General features: G+C 48.8%; 1 protein-coding gene across 1 annotated transcript in view; it reads right to left on the bottom strand.

The window, feature by feature from the left end:
* LOC137650025 (insulin-like growth factor 1 receptor) overlaps window positions 1-20,930 on the bottom strand; it is a 365,519-nt gene that overhangs the window by 81,413 nt on the left and 263,176 nt on the right. The window lies entirely within an intron of this gene.

Raw genomic sequence — 20,930 nt, 5'->3', positions numbered from 1 at the left:
GGCAGGATCGGTGAACGATGAGTCTCCTCCGCAGAGGACTGCGGGGACGACGAGCCTAAAAGGCGCCTCCTAACTCCCTTAAGAGGAGAAGGAAGTCCTCTACGGCGAAGGGGAGGACGAGCCTTCCGCCTTATATGCCCTCTAGGGGCCGTGGGATCAGCAAGCTGACCTTCATAAGGCCTCCGCAGAGGAGTCTCTGTAAGTGAACTACCCCGGGGGGGAGAGTCACCAGCAGGAGAGACCGTGGGACTAAGTTCCACCCTCGAAAGATGTTCAGAGGGGGAATCAGAGCCTTCAGCTACCTTAGCAACAACAGGAGCAGTTTGATCCGACACACCGCAGGCCTTCGTTATAACAACGTCGACGATAGACAGAGGATCTACGTCTGCTATCGCCGGCGATTCATTAACAGCTGCTCCCAGCTTGATCATATCAAACAGGGCTTCCTTGGAGGGCGAACCCTGAAGCCCCAAGGAAGACCAAAGCTGTAACAAATCACGATTATGCACAGCGAAATCAATATCCTCCTCCGAGGGAGGCAACTACCTCTCCCGCACCCCGGGATTGGTCAAAAGAACAACGGTCTACGCTCCCCCTCGACGCCCTATCGGAAGAGACCGATCGAGGAGGTTTTGGCTACGGAAGAAGAGGCCTTGGGATTTTCTCTCTTCAAAGAAGCCTTTGAAGAGGAAATATCCCTTTTGGAGTTGTTCTTCCGGCGCCGGGCAAACCTTTCCCACTGGGAGGTAGACCACTCCCTACACTCACCGCATACATTATCCTTTTCACACCATTGGCCCCTACAATGAGGACACAAGGTGTGAGGATCTGCGTTGACCGCCGACATAAAGGTCCCACAAGGGCGGTCAGGTAAACCAGGACACGTACGCATATTAATAGAGACCAACTTCACACACTCTGTAGAAAAAGAAAAAGCAAAACAGATTAATGGCAGTCAAAGCGAGGGTGAGAGCAGACACATTTGTTCATCACCTGAGCCAAAAGCAAAGTGAAGTATTCACAGGTAGGTGTGTGTGTGTGTGGGGGGGGGGTAGCAAGCTACCCCTCCCTACCCCCGCTAACTAACGGTGGGGTAGTAAACCCTCGTTAAAACTCTAATGGCTCGTCATTTCAGCTACGCCAAAGTAATAACCCATATTAAATAGAGTGGTTTGTATTTCAGTTACGGAACAAAGATCAGTTAAATGGCTGTCAGAGAAGGCGAGGGTGACAGCAGACACGTCCGTCTAGCACCCGAGCCAAGAGCAAAGTGAGCTCCGCACAGGTGTGTGTGTGGGGGGGGGGGGGGGGTAGCAAGCTCCCCCCCCCCCCCCCCCCCGCTAACTAGCAGTGGTGTAGCAAACCCTCGTTAAAATTCTAATGGCTCGTCATTTCAGCTACGCCGAAAGTAATTACCCATATTAAATAGCGTGGTTTGTATTTCAGTGACGGAACAAATTAATATTCTTCAATTAATCCCCACATCAAATCAATAAGTATTTGGTCTCCTGCACTATGTCACTATACATCTACACACCATACAAATTGTAAAATTGAGAAAAAGTTTCCTAGCTTTTACTGGAATATAAAGTGTGTAGGCATTGCTTGATTTGTTTGTATAATACTGTTTGTATGATATTATGTATGCATATTTTCACTATATTCATTGGTGGGTTTATTATCAAGTTCATACCCCATTTGATATAATTTTTTATGTCAATAAACTCTTTGAATTGAAATGTCAATGATGGACTCAAAAATGGTGCTTAGTCTTGGTAATAATGCACATTTCTGTAACTTCCAAGTAATAAGCCCGACAGTTTATCATTTGTTTTGCCTAATCAAGAATATTGGTGACAGTCATTTTTTAAAAAAAATTGGGAAGGAATTATAATAGTAAAGGGTATGAATGGTAAGGGTAGGTAGGAGGTATGATAAGAGTAGGTAAGGTAGGAGCAGGAAATTAAAAGTAGGTAAGATAGGAGCAGGAAATTAAAAGTAGGTAAGATAGGAGCAGGAAATTAAAAGTAGGTAAGGTAGGAGTAGGAAGGTAAAAGTAGGTAAGGTAGGAGTAGGTAGGTAAAAGTAGGTAAGGTAGGAGTAGGAAGGTAAAAGTAGGTAAGGTAGGAGTAGGAAGGTAAAAGTAGGTAAGGTAGGAGTAGGAAGGTAAAAGTAGGTAAGGTAGGAGTAGAAAGGTAAAAGTAGGTAAGGTAGGAGTAGGAAGGTAAAAGTAGGTAAGGTAGGAGTAGGAAGGTAAAAGTAGGTAAGGTAGGAGTAGGAAGGTAAAAGTAGGTAAGGTAGCAGTAGGGGTAAAGTTTAACAATTCTACAGGGTATCATTTCGAACATAAAATATATGTTATTCTGTAGCAAATAACATGATTTAATCGAATTTGACCTTCATTCTCACCGCAAACAAACAGAACAACCAGTTTGACTAACTTCAAGTAGCCAAACTGGCAGCTGTTGTTGTGGTTGAAATGAAGGAGAAAACTGGTCAAATCATGTTATTTACTAGAGGAAAACATGACAAATTCGTAGATAATTTGTATTTTTCCTTACTATACAAACCTTAGCTATTTAATATGGGTAATTACTTTCAGCGTAGCTGAAATGACGAGCCATAGGAATTTTAATGAGGGTTTACTACCTCACCGCTAGTTAGCGGGGGGTAGCGAGGGGTAGTATACTAACCCCCCTCCCCCCCTCACACACACCTGTGCTGAGCTTCACTTTGCTTAGAGGTAGGACTTCACGGGGGACAGGGCCGGCGGGCAAGTTTGATTAAATAGCTAAGGTTTGTATAGTTAGGAAAAATTATATTTTCATAATAAAATAAATTTTTGAATATACTTACCCGCTGGTTATATAATAGCCTAAGTCCCCGACGTCTTGGCAGAAAATTCAAAATCTATTGCGCAGCTTAGCGCATATAAGCCAGGTGAACCCCAGCGCCCTCGCGGTACCCCAGGTAGAACTATGCTCAACCAATTCAGATTTTCCATGCCCCATGGTCTCTAGAGGGGAGGAGGGTGGGTCTAAATCTTATATAACCAGCGGGTAAGTATATTCAAAAATTAATTTTATTATGAAAATATAATTTTTAAATATAAAACTTACACGCTGATTATATAATAGCTGATTGACACCCATTGATGGCGGGTCAGAGACAGCTGCATAATTGGAAATTCACCAAAGAGTTACATAAACAACTTAAGTGGTTCTAACCTGATAAGGAAGCCGACAGCAATGCTCTGCCTCATTTTGTCTGCTATCCTTAGGAGATCCAGTGATCCACTCGGGGCTGATGATCTCTAGGAGCTGTCAAACGGTACAACCACCTATAAAATGACAGGACCTCAACTAATACCCTTGTTCCGGGTGCTCTCTAGGAACAAAATGACCACCTGACTAGGTCAAAGATTGCTGAATATTGCCGACCAATCTTCACGTACAATCATAAAAATATATATAACAGTTCCAAGAGAAGAACAGGGGTACTAGGAATTTAGGGAAATGTAGTGGAGAATGTTTCACCTACTACTGCACTCGTTGCAAGTGATCCCAAAACGTAGACGTCTTCATAGAGACTGGACACGGTAAAAGTAAAGCAAGACGAATACAGGATTACCCCTTCACAAGACTCTATATGTGATGCTTGCAGAGAACAGTATAGTTTAAAAATTACAGAAGTTTCTACAGCTCTAACTTCGTGAGTCTTTACTCTTTCAACGTCTTATGATCTGTCACCCAACCGTGTGGAAGAACCTTTGTAATCAAAGTCTATACGAGATGACAGAATGTTTAGACATGGATAGCGCAAGCTTCTTGACCATGCACCTAAGAGTTATGAAAAGACTCATAACTTCTTTGTTCTTGTTCCAGTAAAACTTCATCGTTTTAATCGGGCAAAAAACTCTTCTCAGCCCATCACAAACCAAATTCGAGAGAATAGTGATCCCGAAAAATTTAGGCTATGGATGAGAAAGAAGTTTATTAATAACCAAGAATCCAGGTTGCAAGGTACTTATGGCTTAACCAATGTGAAGTCCATGTTCTTGCTAAAAGAGTGAACTTCACTGACTCTCAACTATGGTAGACTTACTCAGAAAGTCTCCAAAGTTAGGCCTTAAAAAGAAACCAAGTGTAAAGGGTCGGATTTGCCCCTACCGCGAAGCTCCAGAAACGAACCCTGAATTTCAGGCTGGAGCATCTTGCTGATGCCTCCAAGTCCTCTCAAATGATCTGAGATGATCTATAAAGTCTCTATTTGATAGATCCAATCTTCTGCGTCTGAAGACAGATGCCCGCATACTCCTGTACCCTTTGATGGTCAAAGAGGGAAGAAAATGTGTTTTCTTCTAAGGTCTAAGAAAAAATAGGCCACTTGTGTTAGTTACCTAATGAAGAGCTGGCTCTAGCTCTACACCACTCCAAAAAGCACTCTAATTGGGTTGAAAAACCTTGAGGCAAAAGTCCTTTGTACAAGCGAAAGCCTCAGCTGTCTCCTTCGAACAACCCTCTAGATCTTAGGGGTTTTCCGAAATACTGGAGGCAGCTAGACCTAAAGCTTGATGGTTTAACATAAAACGTTCGTGATCCTGACACGGGGAAATGGACTAAAGACATGCTTCCAGCATGCACCCAGCATGGTCCCAGCATGAGTCCAGAACGGTTCCAGTATGCTGCCTACACTCAACATGTCGTGAGAGAGAATCGGGATCTAGAACCGCCTCCCAAAACTCGTCCATATCGGTCGCAAGAAACCGATATTAAAGCTAGGCGTTGAAAAGAAGCGTCAAACACGTGAACCTCATGCTGTGAGGTTAAGACCTGATTCGTGTGGAATCAGCAAGTGTTCAACAAACTTAAAGCCATAGCTTGACAAGAGGGAGCGTTAGCTGCGAGGCCAGAGAGATGCGAAGGAGAGACAATAATCTGGTTAAACTGCTGTGAGAACAAGACTTGACTGTATGCGTCTAGCATGCGACATTATATAGCATGCGACCATAATGTCGCATGTGGTTGCATTTCCGTAAGGTGACAGTTTGCTATATGCGTTCACCTTGACATGTGGGTACAGCGCCGTGTGTGTGCCCGGCTTGTTGTAAATCTACAGCGTGCAGCGTGGAGGCGACAGCATCGCGTCCGGTCATTGACGGAAAGACGGAACTTATAGCCGAGAGTTGTCCACGTGTAGGATGCGTACGCATGAGTGATAGTCACGCATCCCGCAGACCGCGAAAAAGGGATAACTTGTTGAAAGGATCAACTTTGACTGTTAGCGGCCAACATACGACCAGACTGGTGTCTGCGTCTGGGACTGCGTGAGGGAGAGACCAGAACTTGCGTCTGTGTCAGCACGACGTCTGCCGTAAGAGAGAGACCAGACTGCTACAAGCACCCGCTCTAACGCTTCTCGTAACACGAGCATATTTCTGCAAGGAAGCGTTACTAAGCATAGGAGAACTATGCCTTCTGACACTAATCGGAAAACCATTTCTTTGATCTATGGTAGTCCTTAGACTCTTTAGGAGAAAATTTTTTCCCACCCGAGAATCGTAAACGCTAAACACAGATGAAATAGACCTCTTTTAGCTCAGACCAAATCTACACTCGCGGGGTAGCGAGTGCGCCAACTCAAGCGTGGGCGAAGGCCGGGAGAGAGCATCAACCGCAGTCCTGAGAGCGACCTGGGAGAGTCCCTATGACATTTCAAGCGCGCCTTGTGCGCGAACAGAACGTATCCAATGCTGTGAGATACCGTCAACAGTAGTCGCTAGACCTCAGAAGAAAGTAATAGACCTTTCTCCAAACTGGGGAAGGAGAAGTAGTGTGAACAGAAGCAAAACTGAGCACCTTTTCCCCCGAAGAACTATGTGTCTTACACGAGTCAGGTGCTGACACGTCGCCTTCTTCCGAAAAGAAAAAACTTCCGGCGAACGTTAGATACTGCAGGATAAGTCAATAGAAAAATATACGACTCCTGAAAGGTCTTGGACAAATCGATTGGTGACTACCAATTCTAGGTTATGCGTCCTTCGATGAGGACAAAGTCCTTCCTCCCTGAAAGTGAGTCAGAATCCAGAGGAAGAGCTAGGATTGTATGTGACTTGTCTGACTTCCGCTTCTCTCGCGGAAGAAAAAACACACTTGATTGCTTCCTGTTCACGCATCAAAACCCGACTGCTGCGAAGGTAAGTTCTGTTCGCGTGCATACATGACGAGTAACTACCTAGTCTGGTAGACAGGGAAAACGTAGAATGTTATTCTCGTCAGGAAACTGCATTCTAATATGCAGAAAACAGTTACAAGATCCATGATACCATAACGATGATGATCTGATCGCTTCAAGACCTTCCAACTCCACTCTTTTCAAGATACTATGTCACATGGTTGTGATGTCATAGCTCGCCAATCATAGGAGAAGAAAAGAGCATTACCTCATCATTCCAAAGTGGAGAGAGACCGTCTTGGACTGCATCAACAATATTGCTTGGCGGAACAGACGTTTAATGCACAAGGTCCGCGAAGAACCTCAGCCTACCGACCTTCCTTCTCCCAAGGGTTGGAACGTAAGTTAGAGATATAGGACTAGGGGCAAGGTGAAAACGAACAAACACCTCCTCCAGAGCACTGTGCTATGTTAACGAGTCACTAACAAGAGCGGTTTAAAAACATAAAAAATTAAATCATAAAAGATCTGCCCGTGGTGGGAGATAAACTTTAACGTTCTATTCTCATAAAGGCCTTAATGCCCTTTCTGTTCTAGCAGCTGCAAGCGCTGTATCATCTCTACAGGAGGCTTCGTTATTTTCCTGAGAATGAATTAAAGTTAATTCATTACTTTATTTTACCATTAATTTACTAGGCCATCGTTCCCTAAAGGAGCCCTTTGGGTTAAAGCATCTTGCTTTCCCAAATAGGGTTGTAGCAGGCTTGTAATATAAATAAAATAAAATAAATAGCGACACCAACAACTCAACTAGCGAAAACTCTGAAGTCGAAACGAGGAGCAGCAGGTAAAAAAATATGAGGGAAACTCTTTAGAAAAATTCTCATGAGTTTCTGAAAGTTATTCCCTTCCGTTAACAATCTCTACCCTAGGAAGAGAAGTCTTGATACTTAGGAATCCACTCCTTATGATTCTGAATTCGGACCTCAATACTTAGAGGTTTAATTCTAGTTCTCACACCCAAGTTAGCCCAGCAGGCCTTGGACCGAGAATATAAAATCTTTCTAGTTAAGATTTATTTCTTAATATAGCGCCTGGAGCAACAATAACTGAACACTAGACGTTCATGGTCAGGTAGACATCAAAGTCTATAGTCATAGGTAGCGAAGCGACCACCCTGACGCTGAAGCGTCCACACTGATGCTGAAGCGTCCACACTGATGCTGAAGCGCCCACACTGATGCTGAAGCGCCCACACTAGCGCTGAAGCGTCCACACTGACGCTGAAGCGTCCACACTGGTGCTGAAGCGTCCATACTGACGATGAAGTGTCCATACTGACACTGAAAGCGTCTACACTGATGCAGAAGCGTCCACACTGACGCTGAAGCGTCCATACTGACGCTGAAGCGTCCACACTGACGTGGCGCTTCGCTCCATTCCGTCGACGTTCCGTTTCCGTTGCCGCATCGTTCCGTTGACGCTCCACCGGCTCTGCTGCCTGGCGAACGTCGGCGCGTCTGTATAGACTAATACTAGGTGCTATGATCCGTCGGTTTGCGTCGAGCATTCGAAGTAAAGCATCCACTTTCCTCCACCATTGAACATTGCGGTAGGTAGGCCGCCTGAGCGACAACGAGTTCTCACCGTTAAAGACACGACGCCTGTGCGTCCGTGTCAAAGACCGGAATCGAGACACCCAACCGCACGGTTAACGGCAGGCAGAAAAGACTGCAAATCCATTGTGCTAGCCACTGTCGAGAGACGACACCCAACAGGTGGGATGGCGGCACTGCGTCTGCGCCGCATGAAACTTAATACACGCAGAACGAATCTAATTTTGTTTTCAGCTTAGCGCCTTTGAAAACACTAACACCTCGCTCTATCTATAGCGAGGGTGAGCGTTCTGGTGGTCGACAGAAAACACTCGAGAGGACTTCAGTTCGGGTCTAAAAGACTGTAACGCCTGGTTACCCTCTCGATTCCTTTCGCCGTTTGACTTAACCTCTCCCATGGGGCCGGGAGCTCGATAGAGGTCTAAGGCTAGGATAAAGACAGGTCCGAATAGAAGCACTCTCCACTGAATAAAATTAACTGCACAATTTATCAGTAAAAAATTTGCACTTTACTCTTTGGCACAAAGATAGTTTCATAATTACCTGAAAGACAAAGTATACACTCTCTCAAAGGAAATGAACTCCGTAGGGAGAGACTTATAATTCTGTCACTGGACAATTGTTTGAATGGGAAAGCAACCCATATAAATGTAACAAAATATTAAATATAAAAAATTACCTTAATAGATATAATATTTATACATTAAAATAAACCCTTAAATTAAGGGGTTCCAATAAAAGATGAATCATCATTCGCATCATTGGAACATCTACAAATAATATACAAACAATTTAGTATTCCGAAAACCACCAAATCAACAACGATACATAGAATCGTGCGCTACGACGAATGTAAAGAATACTGCATCGTATAAAATAAACTGAAGTGTAACTTCCTTTAATCTCTGACTAAGAAAAAATACTGAAAGGACCAATTAATTGCAAAATAAAATGTTCCTTTTATAAAGTACAATAAAAAACTTGAGAAGTAAGAAGAAAGTACTATTCATAAAATCGCTACAATATATGTAACATCGTAACGATACAGTAATGATTACCGTAACAAAAATAAACTGAACGGTAGTTAATCTTCGCAAACAGATCAAAGATTATCTAAAGAAAAATATTAAAAGGATAAAATTTTCTCAAAATAATTCCTTTAATTTAATTTATAACTTAAAACTCCAAAAGCAAAATCACTTATATTCTTAAAAGGCAAGACAGACTTAGCCTACAGAAGAGGCTGTGACGTCATCCATGGACGAAATGTTTACATTTCGCCCCTATGATTTCGCGAGGTTTAAAATAGGTTGAAAAACCTTCCAACCCTACCTTTTAAGTTAAAATACGTGATCAACAAAACAAATATGTGAAAGCCAAAACTCAAAAACGTTAATACATCACCAAATAACGTCCAAACAGAGTAAGAAAACAAGAGAGAATTTCCAATAGTTCAGCCAGCTATGGCGGCAGAGAAAATCTGAATTGGTTGAGCATAGTTCTACCTGGGGTACCGCAAGGGCGCTGGGGTTCACCTGGCTTATATGTGCTAAGCTGCGCAAGAGATTTTGAATTTTCTGCCGAGGTGTCGGGGACTTAGGCTATTATATAACCAGCGGGTAAGTTTTATATTTAAAAATACAAATTATCTACGAATTTGTCATTTGTTCTGTAACTGAAATACAAACCACGCTATCTATTATGGGTGACTCAACACTTAGGTAGGGTGGCAAGTCCCAGCCATTACTGGCTTTTGACTTTTTGCCCGGGGACTCAGTATCTGAGTGTGTTGGTACTCAACGATAAGGAGTCCCTGCGCCTTGCTAGCACCTTGCTCTGCAAGGGTTGCGGCCTATATAAGCTGTGTGTGGAGGAATGAAGTGTGACTCATCCTAGGAGGTTGACCTGAAGTGCTTTAGATGGAACTTAAGGCTAGGACTCTCCCAATACCACCTCGTCAGGGTATGGGGACGTGACAGTATTAGCTTAATACTAGGAACACAAGGGAACATGGTTTACCTGCAGTGGTTTGAGGTCAGCTGTGCAGAGAACCCAGGGTGCTGCTTTCCCCAAGAGAGGGGAGGATGAAGAAAAGAATAAGGGCCAGACATACCTTTTCATTCATGCAGACTAAAACCGGGTAACAATGCCCTCAACCCTCTGCTACTTGTCCATTAAGGAGCCAGCAGTTTAAACCAGCTGTTGTGCAGCCACCACAGGGCTGATAGAGAACGTATCGAGCCTCCTGTGGGTCACGTCTTGCAGGTAGTGGGCTGTGAAAGTCGTCTGACGCTTCCACACCCCTGCTAGTAGAACCTGCATCACTGAGTAGTTCTTTTTGAAGGCCAGGGACATAGCTATGCCCCTGACATCATATGCTCTAGGGCGACGTGACGGAGGAGGGTCGGGATTCAGGGAATGATGGATTACCCTACGAATCCAAGCTGAGATGGTATTCTTGGTTACCCTCCTCTTTGTCCTCCCAGTGCTTACAAACAATGCTTGCACTCGAGGACGAATTGCAGCTTTTCTCTTTAGACAGAGCCTCAGACTCCTTACTGGGCACAGTAGGAGATGGTCTGCGTCATCTGTTATAAAACGAAGACTCGAAATCCGGAAAGAGTCAAACCTAGGGTCTGGCACTCCCGGATTCTGAGTCTTAGCTACAAACTCAGGGACGAATCTGAACGTTACCTTCCCCCATCCCCTTGAATGGGCGATGTCATACGAGAGACCATGCAATTCCCCAACTCGTTTGGCCGAAGCGAACGCAAGTAGGAACACCGTCTCCCAAGTCAGGTGGTGATCTGAAGCCTGGCGTAATGGTTCGGCGTAATGGTTCGAAGGGAGGTCTCTTGAGAGACCTGAGAACTCGAACCACGTTCCATGGAGGAGGTCTCACTTCCGACTGAGGGCAGGGAAGTTCATAACTTCGTATGAGTAAAGAAAGTTCCAGTGAAGAAGAAATGTCCACTCCTTTGAGCCTGAAGACGAGACTTAAGGCTGAGTGATAGCCTTTCACTGCCGAGACTGAAAGGCGCATTTCTTCTCGCAATTACACGAAGAACTCCGCTATTGCTGCAATAGTGGCATTGAGTGGAGAGATACCCCTTCCACGACACCAACCACAGAAAACTCTCCACTTCGCCTGGTAGACCCCTGCGGATGACCTTTCGCAGGTGTTCAGACATAATTTCCGCAACTTGTTGCGAAAATCCTCTCTCTGCGAGGAGATGCTGGATAGTCTCCAGGCGTGAAGCCGAAGCTTTGTGAAAGATATTGGCGTGTGGTTGTTTGAGTAGCTCGCGTCGTGGAGGGAGTTCTCTCGGGACCTCCGTCAGGAGTTGCAGAAGGTCTGGAAACCATTTCGTGTGATGCCATAGCGGAGCTATCAGGGTCATCGAGAGATTGACCGATGTTCTAGTCTTGTTGAGCACCCTCCTCATCAGACAGAACGGGGGAAAGGCGTAAACGTCGATGTTGTCCCACCGTTGTTGGAAGGCATATTGCCAGAGTGCCTTGGGATAAGGGACTGGGGAGCAGTACAGCGCGAGCTTAAAGTTCAATGCTGTAGCGAACAGATCCACAGTCGGGGAACCCCACAAAGTCAGGACTTTGTTGGCTACTAGACGATCCAAAGACCACTCAGTACTCACTATCTGAGACGCTCTGCTCAGACAGTCGGTGAGCAAATTCCTTTTGCCTGGAATGAAGCGAGCTGATAGTGGAATCGTGTGGACTTCGGTCCATCTCAGTATCTCTACTGCGAGATGGGATAGCTGCTCCGAAAAGGTGCCTCCCTGCTTGTTGATGTAAGCCACTACTGAGGTGTTGTCGCTCATCACCACCACAGAGTGACCTGCCAGGTATTGTTGGAACTGTTGAAGGGCCAGGAATACGGCCTTCATTTCTAGGAGGTTTATATGGAGGCACTTTTCTGATTCTGACCACAGGCCTGAGGTCCTGTGGTTCAGAACGTGGGCCCCCCACCCTTTCTTTGAGGCGTCCGAAAACAGCATCAAATCCGGGGGGAGGACGAAAAGATCCACTCCCTTTCGTAGGTTCTCGTCTGTCACCCACCACTGAAGGTCCGTCCGTCCCGCGGGCCCCATAGGGACCATGACGTCCGGGGAATCGTGTCCTTGATTCCACCGAGACTTGAGTCGACATTGCAGAGATCTCATTCTGAGGCGACCATTGGGAACTAGACGGGCCAAGGATGAGAGGTGACCGAGAAGACGTAACCACGATTGGGCTGGGAGTTCGTCTCGTCTGAGGAAAAGACTTGCGACACTCCTCAGCCTTGCTATCCTGTTGTCTGATGGGAAGGCTTTGTGGAGATTGGTGTCAAAGATCATGCCTAGATATACCAGTCTTTGAGTAGAAAGCAGAGAGGATTTCTCGAGATTTACCAAGATCCCCAGATCTTGACAAAGTCCAAGAAGTTTGTCTCTGTGTCGAAGAAGGGTCGACTCTGAGTCTGCTAGGATCAGCCAGTTGTCCAGATAACGGAGGAGACGGATGCCGATCCTGTGTGCCCACGAAGATATCAGGTTGAACACTTTGGTGAAAACCTGGGGTGCTGTGGAGAGACCAAAACACAGCACCTTGAACTGGTAGATCTTGTCTAGGCTGAATCTTAAGTACCGTATTTCCCGTGTCATAAGACGCACCATTTTTCACGAAACATGACCCCCAAAATCACCCTGCGTCTTAACACTAAGAAAAAGTTGTATAAGAGAGTTTGACACACCTCTAAAAGCAAATTATTGACTAACAAGCACTTAAACTCACGAGAGATAGAATATAAACCTACAATTATCATTCATATAATATAAATTCATTCATTTTTATATTGCACTAAATTTAATGAAGTACAGTAGCAAATTATGTGATTATTTTGGTAATCAGCTGATGACTCTGTAACCCCGGCCCCCCAACATGTAAACATGCCAACTAGTGGTCTCGTAGTAGACGACACTATGACATTGTTGTTTATTCAGTATATATCTATTTTCTCATATTTTGTTATTTTATGATAAAGCAATATATTGATAATGACTTTGTTGCCTGAGTTCCGAAAGAATACAAACTGACAGTTGCTGAATACGTCCTTGGCAAAAATCTTCTGTTAGTTGAGTGCAGTATTACCAAGTTAGCAGAAAAGTAACTAGACCCATAATCACATAAACAGTAGCGAAAGTATTCCATCTAAAAGAATTTATAGATTTCTATAATCAATAACTACATTTTGTGTGAATATCTGGGGTATATGAGGAATTTCGGAACTATCACTAAAATTTTACATCTTTACTAAAATTTTATAAAGAACCTTTGGCAACGCTGCTTTCATGTAAACAACACTTGAAGCACCAAGCACTATGAGTAAACGTATAGTTGTGGTGGAAAATAAGACTGGTTTAGTTGTTTCTTATAAGAATATGTAATAGAATTGGGATAATCGGCATATAGCTAATAAATATTAACTTGAACATTTCATAATACACCCAAAATAAGAAAAGTTACTATGCCAGACAATAATCACGCTAGAGTAGCTGACCATGGATTTCTGCTAAGAAGTTTTTAAAATCCTCATTTTTTTTTCTAAAACTGCCTTGCTAATTTAAGGGTGCGTCTTACCACTTGTAGCGTCTTATCACACGGGAAATACGGTACTTCCTTGAACACGGATGGACTGGGATCTGGAAGTACGCGTCCTTCAGATCCAGTGTACACATGGAGTCTTGGGGTCTCACTGCGAGTCTGACCGTGTCTGCCGTCTCCATACTGAACGGGGTCTGCTTGACAAACCTATTCAGGGCTGAGAGGTCGATGACTGGTCTCCAGCCTCCAGACGCCTTCCTTAGAAGAAAGAGTCAACTGAAGAAAGTGGGGGAGCCGTCGATGACCTCCTGGAGAGCGCCCTTCTTCAACATGGTCTCGACTTCTGCCCGAAGGGCTTGCCCCCTTGCCGATCCCATGGCAAGGGATCTCAATGACACTGGATCCGCTGTCAGGGGAGGTAGAGATGTTGTAAACCGGACGCGATAACCTTGACTGATTACAGAAATCGTCCAAGCATCAGCCCCGAGTTGCTGCCACCTGATCGCGCAACTTTGTAAGCATCCTCCCACTGGTGGACATGCGGGGGGGATGGCCAATCCTAACGTTTGGGGCCTCAGCCACTGCCTCTAGGATTTTTCCCTCCTCTGGAGGACTTCTTGCCTTTCCTGTTCTTGACAGGAACGGGCTTCGACACCGTTGCCTTTGCTGCCACTGCCGGTTTCGTTGTCTTAGACGTGCGAGGTTGTTGGGGTGCTGGAGGTGGTTTATAGGGCTTCGATGTAAGAGCCCTATGTAGGAGAGACTCCTGGTTGGACTTCCTCCACCTCTCAGCTGCCTGCTCAAACAAGTTCCTCCCCAAGATGGAGGAATGTCTGAGTCTGCTGACCTCGGTGCTGGGGACCTTCACGTGAAATCTCTCAGACACCGCATCACGACGCTTCAAGATGGAATCAGCCCACAAGTTCGTGACTTGGTGGGCTAGAAACTCGATGGTACATGTGCCTGATAGAAGGAAGGTCTCCAAGGCCTTCCTGGTACTCTCCTAGGACAGGTCCTCGGATCGTAGCAGGATGCCGAGAGACCCCAGCCAGATATCCAGCCACAAAGTTGCCTGCATGGCACACTTCGCTACCTTCTCCTGACCGAGGATCTCCGAGGCCGAGAAAGACACTTGCCGACTGGTGAGTCTCTCTAGAGGGACTCCCTTGGTAGGCTCTTCCACAGAGTGGTGTAATGGAAGAGCTAAACAAGACTTCTCCATGATCTCAAAGTACCTCCTCTGATGGACCCGAGGAGGCGGGAGGAGTTTGTTGCCGGCGCTGGAACGGCTGGAGGAGACAAGCTCGGAGAGCTGGCCTTCAACTTTATCTCTGGCACTCTTGACCCATTGGGACCAAGGCAAAGCCGCACTGGCCTTAGGGGGCTTCTGAGTGCCGAATACTCGGTCCAGGACCGTGTCCTTGCCCTCTCGAGGGGGAATCTCAGGATCCGAGAACCCGTTGAGATTCCTCATCAGAGTCAGAACTTGGCAGAACGCATGTTCCAACTTCTGTAGCTCTCCTCCTGTAGTGCTGGCAGCAAAGTCTCCTGTCCCCAAAGGCTCTTCTTGGGGGGACTCGTGGACGTTTTCCGCGGGTTTGGCTGGCTCTGGTCTCATCCTCGAGGACGACTTGGGAACAGTCTTAGAGTCCTTCGACTCCCTCCTGGGAGGGATACAGGACTCCAACAGCAATGGCGGGAGGCTCTTCTCCACCCCTACCCGAGAAGACTTCTCTACGCGAGGTGGGGTTTCTCCCATTGGTGCGATGGGAGAACGCCTCACCTCACGAGAATCCCCTGAGGACGGGAAATCTTCGTCCGAAGGAGAAGCAGAGAAAGTCTAGGGGGGGAGGGAGTCTTCCTCAAAGACTTCCGAGGAGCCAGCTTAACCCTTGGGGAAGTCACCACGTCGTCTACTCCTCTCTAACTCTTCAGGGGGGTCGGTACTGCCGCGGATTTGAGGCCCAATTCAGAGAAGGCAGGCTTAAAGGCCTGTATGACGGCTCTGACAAGGGACCCAAACCATGGCTGCTTACTGACAGCGCTGCTGTCAGACTCCCTCTGGAGGGAATCGGATCGTACGATCCCTAGGAGTAGAAACCACAACAGGGTCTTCCTGAAAAGAAGGGGAAGATTGCAAGTTCCTGGACCTATCCGATGTTCTCCCGCCCTCCGGCGAGCGTGCTGGTCTTAGCATGCCGGCGCGTGAGCGCGGGCGTGATGGTGAGGGTGCGCGTGAGCGCGGGCGTGATGGTGAGGGTGCGCGTAGGCGCGAGGGTGCACGTGGGCGCGAGGGTGCACGTGGGCGCGAGGGTGAGCGATGACGCGTGGGTGAGCGATGGCGCGCGGGCGAGCAATGGCGCGCGGGCGAGCAATGGCGCGCGGGCGAGCAATGGCGCGCGGGCGAGCAATGGCGCACTGGCGAGTGATGTCACGCAGGCGAGAGAGCGCGTTGACGTGTAGGCGAGTGATGGCGCGCAGGCGAGGGAGCGCGTTGACGCGCAGGCGAGGGAGCGCGTTGACGCGCTGGCGAGCGATGGTGCGCAGGAGATGGAGCGTGCAGGGGCGATAGAGCGCATGGGCACGTAGGCGATCGGTGGCGCGCAGTGGTGCGTTCTGGAGAAAGCCTAGGGCGTGCAGCAGGTTGAGCAAGCGTTCATGTGCTTGGAGGCGATTGCACACGAGCGCGTGGACGCGCAGGAGCTTTCTGAACCCATGAGGGTGAAAGTGTTGGGCGCTCTCGCGCAGGGGAAGCCTCCCTTGGGCGCGGGCGCGCACAAGGGCACACATCTACGATGGTCGAACGGGCGTGGCGCACGTTGGTGACTGTGCGCCATGGCGCGTAGGAGAATGCCGATGAGCAGGAGGGGTCTGATGGCGCGTCGGTGTCTGCTGGCGCGTAGGAGATCGCTGGCGAGCAGGGGAAGATGGTATCTTCCCTCCTGCGCCCAGATCTGAAGATCGTGGGCATGCGGGCGAACGTTGGCGCGCAGGTGAGCGCTGGCGAGCAGGAGAACGCTGGCGCACAGGGGATTGACAGCACGCAGGTGAGCACTGGCGCGAAGTCCCAGGAACAGGTGCTCACTGGTTCGATGTCTCTGGGTCAGCTACTGTAGCCGCGCTGGCGCGCAGGGGATACCTGGCGCTTAAGGGACTTTGCTACAATGTGAGCAAGTCCCTTTTGCCCCGAAGGGACCGTGGCCTGCTTGATCGCAGGATGCGTGGGCGCCCAAAGCGCGTCGGCAGATAGGAAGGGTGATGGCAGGTCAGCAGGTCTGGCAGGAGTAGGAGATAGCGAACGATCAGCGGACAGGTCCAGGGATGTAGCTGGAAGGGCAGGTGAACGGCGACGAGGTTCCTCTGCGGAGGACTGCGGCGAAGACGAGCCGAAGAGGCACCTCCAAGTGAGGTGAAGGAAGGCCTCTACGGCGGAGGGGAAGGCGTGCCTTACGCCTTACAGTGTATACGTCCTCTGGGGGCAGCAGGTAGACCGTCGGCAGTCCTCCGAAGAGGAGTCTCTGTCAGTGGACTCCCCCAAGGGGGAGAATCACCTGCAGGAGAGACCGTTGGACTTAGTTCCTCCCTCGAAGGGTGTTCGGAGGGGGGAGCTAAGCCTTCAGCTACATCAGCAACAGGAGCAGAGGTTTGAGATAACTCGTCAGAAGCCTCTGCCACAACAACGTCGACGATAGACAAAGGATCAACCTCTGCTAACGTCGGGGACTGTTTGACAGCTGCCCCTAACCTGATTATGTTAAACGGGGCTTCCTTGGAGGGCGAGCCCTGGACCCCAAGGAAGCCCAAAGCTGTAACAAATCATCATTAGCAACATTAGAAATTAAATCCTCCCCCGGGGGAGGAGGAGGAGCTGCCTTGCTATGGGAGGCAATTCCCTCTCCCAAACCCCGAGATTGGTTAACAGAAATGCGGCCTATGCTACCACTCGACGGCCTCTCGGAAGAAGCCGATCGAGTGGGAGCTTCGGAGGAGGTTTGGGCTACAGAAGAAGAGTCCTTGGGGTTTTCTCTCTTCAAGGAAGCCCTTGAAGGAGAAATATCCCGTTTCATCTTCTTCCGGCGCCGGGAAAACCTCTCCCACTGGGAGGTAGACCACTCCCTGCACTCACCACATACTTTATCTCTGTCACACCGTTGGCCCCTACAAAAAGGACATAAGGTGTGTGGATCTGTATCGACCCACAAGGGCGGCCAGGTAAGCCGGGACACTTCCGCATCGCAGAGGCCATCTTCCAAAAACTCTGTCAAAAAGAAAAAGCAAACAAAGATTAATGGCTGTCAGTGTAGGTGAGAGTGATAGGAGACACGTCTGTCTAGCACCTGAGCCGATAGCAAAGTGAAGCTCAGCACAGGTGTGTGTGTGGGGGGGATAGTATACTACCCCTCCCTAACTAGCGGTGGGGTAGTAAACCCTCATTAAAATTCTAATGGCTCGCCATTGAAAGGTTGACAGACAACCTGGTCTTGTTGAGACCCATTGTCCACAGACAAAAAGGAGGGAAGACGCAGGCGTCTTAGTTGTCCCACCATCACCGGAATGCATCTTGCCAGAGTCTCGGGGTCTGAGACTGGGGGGAAGAATAGCGGAAGCTTGAGGTTCCAAGCTGTCGCGATCAGGTCCCCCAGACCAGCACTTGCTGGTTACCCAAGGTCAAAGACCCCCAGGTACACTCTCTCTACGAGGCTCTGCTCGGATAGTCTGAGAGAAACATTCCCCTGCCTGGAATGAGAGAGCCGATGGTGGTATTGAGAGAATCTCAATCATCCCGGTATCTCTACTGCAAGATGTGAAGGTGTGAAAATGCGTCCCCTGCTGGTTAGAATGAAGTCGACGCGCAACGGGGCGACTCGGCAGGAGCTGTAGGATCTGAAGAGGGGCCAGACTAAGGCCCCTAAGACTGCCTGAATGATGGAGAGGTATCCTTCAGGTCTTGACCATAGGCCTGGACCGGAACATGCCCCCCCCCCCCCCCCTTTCCTTTGACGAGTCCGAGAACCGCATCAAAAATGTGGGGAAAGGACGAGAATATCCACTACCATCAAGAGGCTCCATAGGTCAACACCCATTGCAGGTCTAATAGTTCCGCTGGTCCCATAGGGCCAGGGAGTCCGGTTAAACATTGCCTGAAGCCACCGGAACTTGGATCGCCCCACATGGAACTTATCCTGAGGCGACCGTTCGGACTATAGACGGGTCAATGAGGAAAGGAGAACTAGGAAACATTCCAAGGTAGGGCTGAAAGCTCTGCTTGACTGAGAACAGGTACTGCGATTCTCCTCAGTCTTGCCACAGTCAACCGAAAGGAAGGCTCGGAGGATGTGGTTACAGAATCTGGCGTCCCCAGGTGGTCACCCATCCAAGTACCGACGTTGCTTAACCTCGCTGGACGGACGAGAAGCGGGGTTTCCAACGTGGTAAGGCCGTTGACTCAATATCATGGCCAGATACTCCAGATGTTGAGGCAGAGGAAGAGAAGGCTCCAAGCAAAATACCATGAGCCCACACTCATGGTAAGCATCCGGAAGTTTGTCCCGGCGCTGAAGAAGGTCGAACCCGAGCCTACCGGAGTTGACCAGCCCTCCAAACAGCAGAGGAGGCGGAAGCCTGCACCTGAGCGGCCAAGAGGAAGGCAGGGAGAGTTCTCTGGGGAAACAAACCTGCTATGCCACGGCGGGATAGCCACACTGCATCATAAGCAGGAATACTTGCAGTCTAGGCTGAATTCGACGAGCACCCTGGAAGATGGATGGAATGGAAACTGAAAGTACCCGTCCTTCCGATCCAGGGTTTAAGAAGTCCTGTCGCCTCGTTACCAGTCTGATTGATTCTGCTGGTCTACGCTGGCCGAAGTTTGTTCGACAAACTTGATCAGGGCTGAGAGGTCGACTACGGACATCCCCTCTCAGATCCTTCCTTACAAGAAAGGATCGACTGAGGGGGCCGGGGGTGAAGCCGTCGATGATCCTAAGGAAGACCTTCGCCTAAGGTATGGATCATTCTGCCCAACCGGGCAACTCTGCTGACGCTATGGCATAGAGGTTCAGAGACACTGAATTCGCTGACAGAGACGGCAGGCGCGATATCCTTGGCTAATCACAGAGATTGTGCGGGAATGGGCATCAGGAAGCTGTCATTCGGATGAGTAACCTTAAGCATCCTCCCAGCGAAAAACCTGCAATCCTAGAGTTCGTGAACTCCTTTAGGACTATGCCCCCCCCGGGAGAGTCTCCCGTGCCATCTGTTCCTGACAGGAGGAAACTGCAATTGGACACCTTGTCCCAGTTGTCGTAGCCGATAACTTAGGCCGACGTGGTTGAAAGAAAAGGGCGCTGGAGCCCTGCAGAGTCTGGAAGAAAGCGCCTTGGAGGAGTGAAACCGGAAGTCGATTTCCTCCGCACAGCAGCTGTCTAAGTCTCTGTCCTTGGACACAAACAAACTCTTCTCAAGGATGAAAGGGTGTCTGAGGTCGTCGACCTCCACAGATGAGACACCCGAAGGAAGCCCTCAGTCAGCGCGTCCAGATGGTACAACATCGAGCTTGTCCGCAAGTTAGATACTTAACGACGAAAGGCCAAGATGCCTGAGCTCGAGAGGAGGAAAGTACCCTTGATCTTCCTGTAGCTTCCTTGAACCAAACCTCGGGCCGTAACCGAGGAGGGAAAGAACCTGGTAAGCTCCCAGAGGAAGAGGTAAGCAGTCACCCCTTGTCCGATGGAGAAATCTCGAACGGAAAGCCCCCCCGCCAAAAATCCTTCCAGGGAATGACGGGGAAGGGCTAACCCAGGTTCAGGAAAGAGGAGTGTTGCTCAGATCTCCCTTAAGTTTCTCCTATTCTTGCAAGTGCCCTGCTCTGCGTTTACGGGGAGAGGCCGTGTTCTGGAAATACGCTCCAGAAGAACTCGCCAGGCTGGTCATGCTGCGAAAACCCCATTGGGAATCGTGGTCGCAATCGCCCTGGAGCTCGCGCGACGGAAATTCAAAGATTTTCGCATGGGCGAACGTGGAAGCGCCCATGCGCGGTAACGCAAACGAAGGTGAGCGAAGGAGCGCAGAAGGAGGGCGAGCGTGGTAGGAAGGGCGAGAGCTGGTGGTCGGCGAGCGATAACCCATAGACGAGCAATGGATACTGCAAGAAATAAGCCGACATTTGTGCGAAGAAACACCATAGGTTCGCGCGACGGAACACCATCCGTCCGCGCGATGGAAAAACCGTTGGTTCGCGCGTGGGCGAACATTGGAGAGCATGAGCGTAGACGTGCAGGCACGTGGGCGTGTGGGCGCGCAGGCGAGTGGTCGCGCGGGCGCGTGGGCGAGCGGGCGAGCGGGCGTGCGGGCGAGCGCGCAGGCGAGCAGTCGTGAGGGTGGGCAGGTGGATGAGAGCGAGTCCGCGTTAGCGCGATGGCGAGGAAACGCGCTGCCGCGTGGGCAAGGAAGACCGCTGGCGATATGGATCAACAAGCGATCGGTGGTGAGCTGGTGAGCGCTAACGCGCAGGTTGGCGATGGCGCGTTGTGTTAT

Source organism: Palaemon carinicauda, chromosome 11, assembly GCF_036898095.1.
Source record: "Palaemon carinicauda isolate YSFRI2023 chromosome 11, ASM3689809v2, whole genome shotgun sequence".
Lineage (NCBI taxonomy): Eukaryota > Metazoa > Arthropoda > Malacostraca > Decapoda > Palaemonidae > Palaemon > Palaemon carinicauda.
Note: the sequence above shows the minus strand (reverse complement) of the source record. Positions and strands in the feature narration are given on the sequence as shown.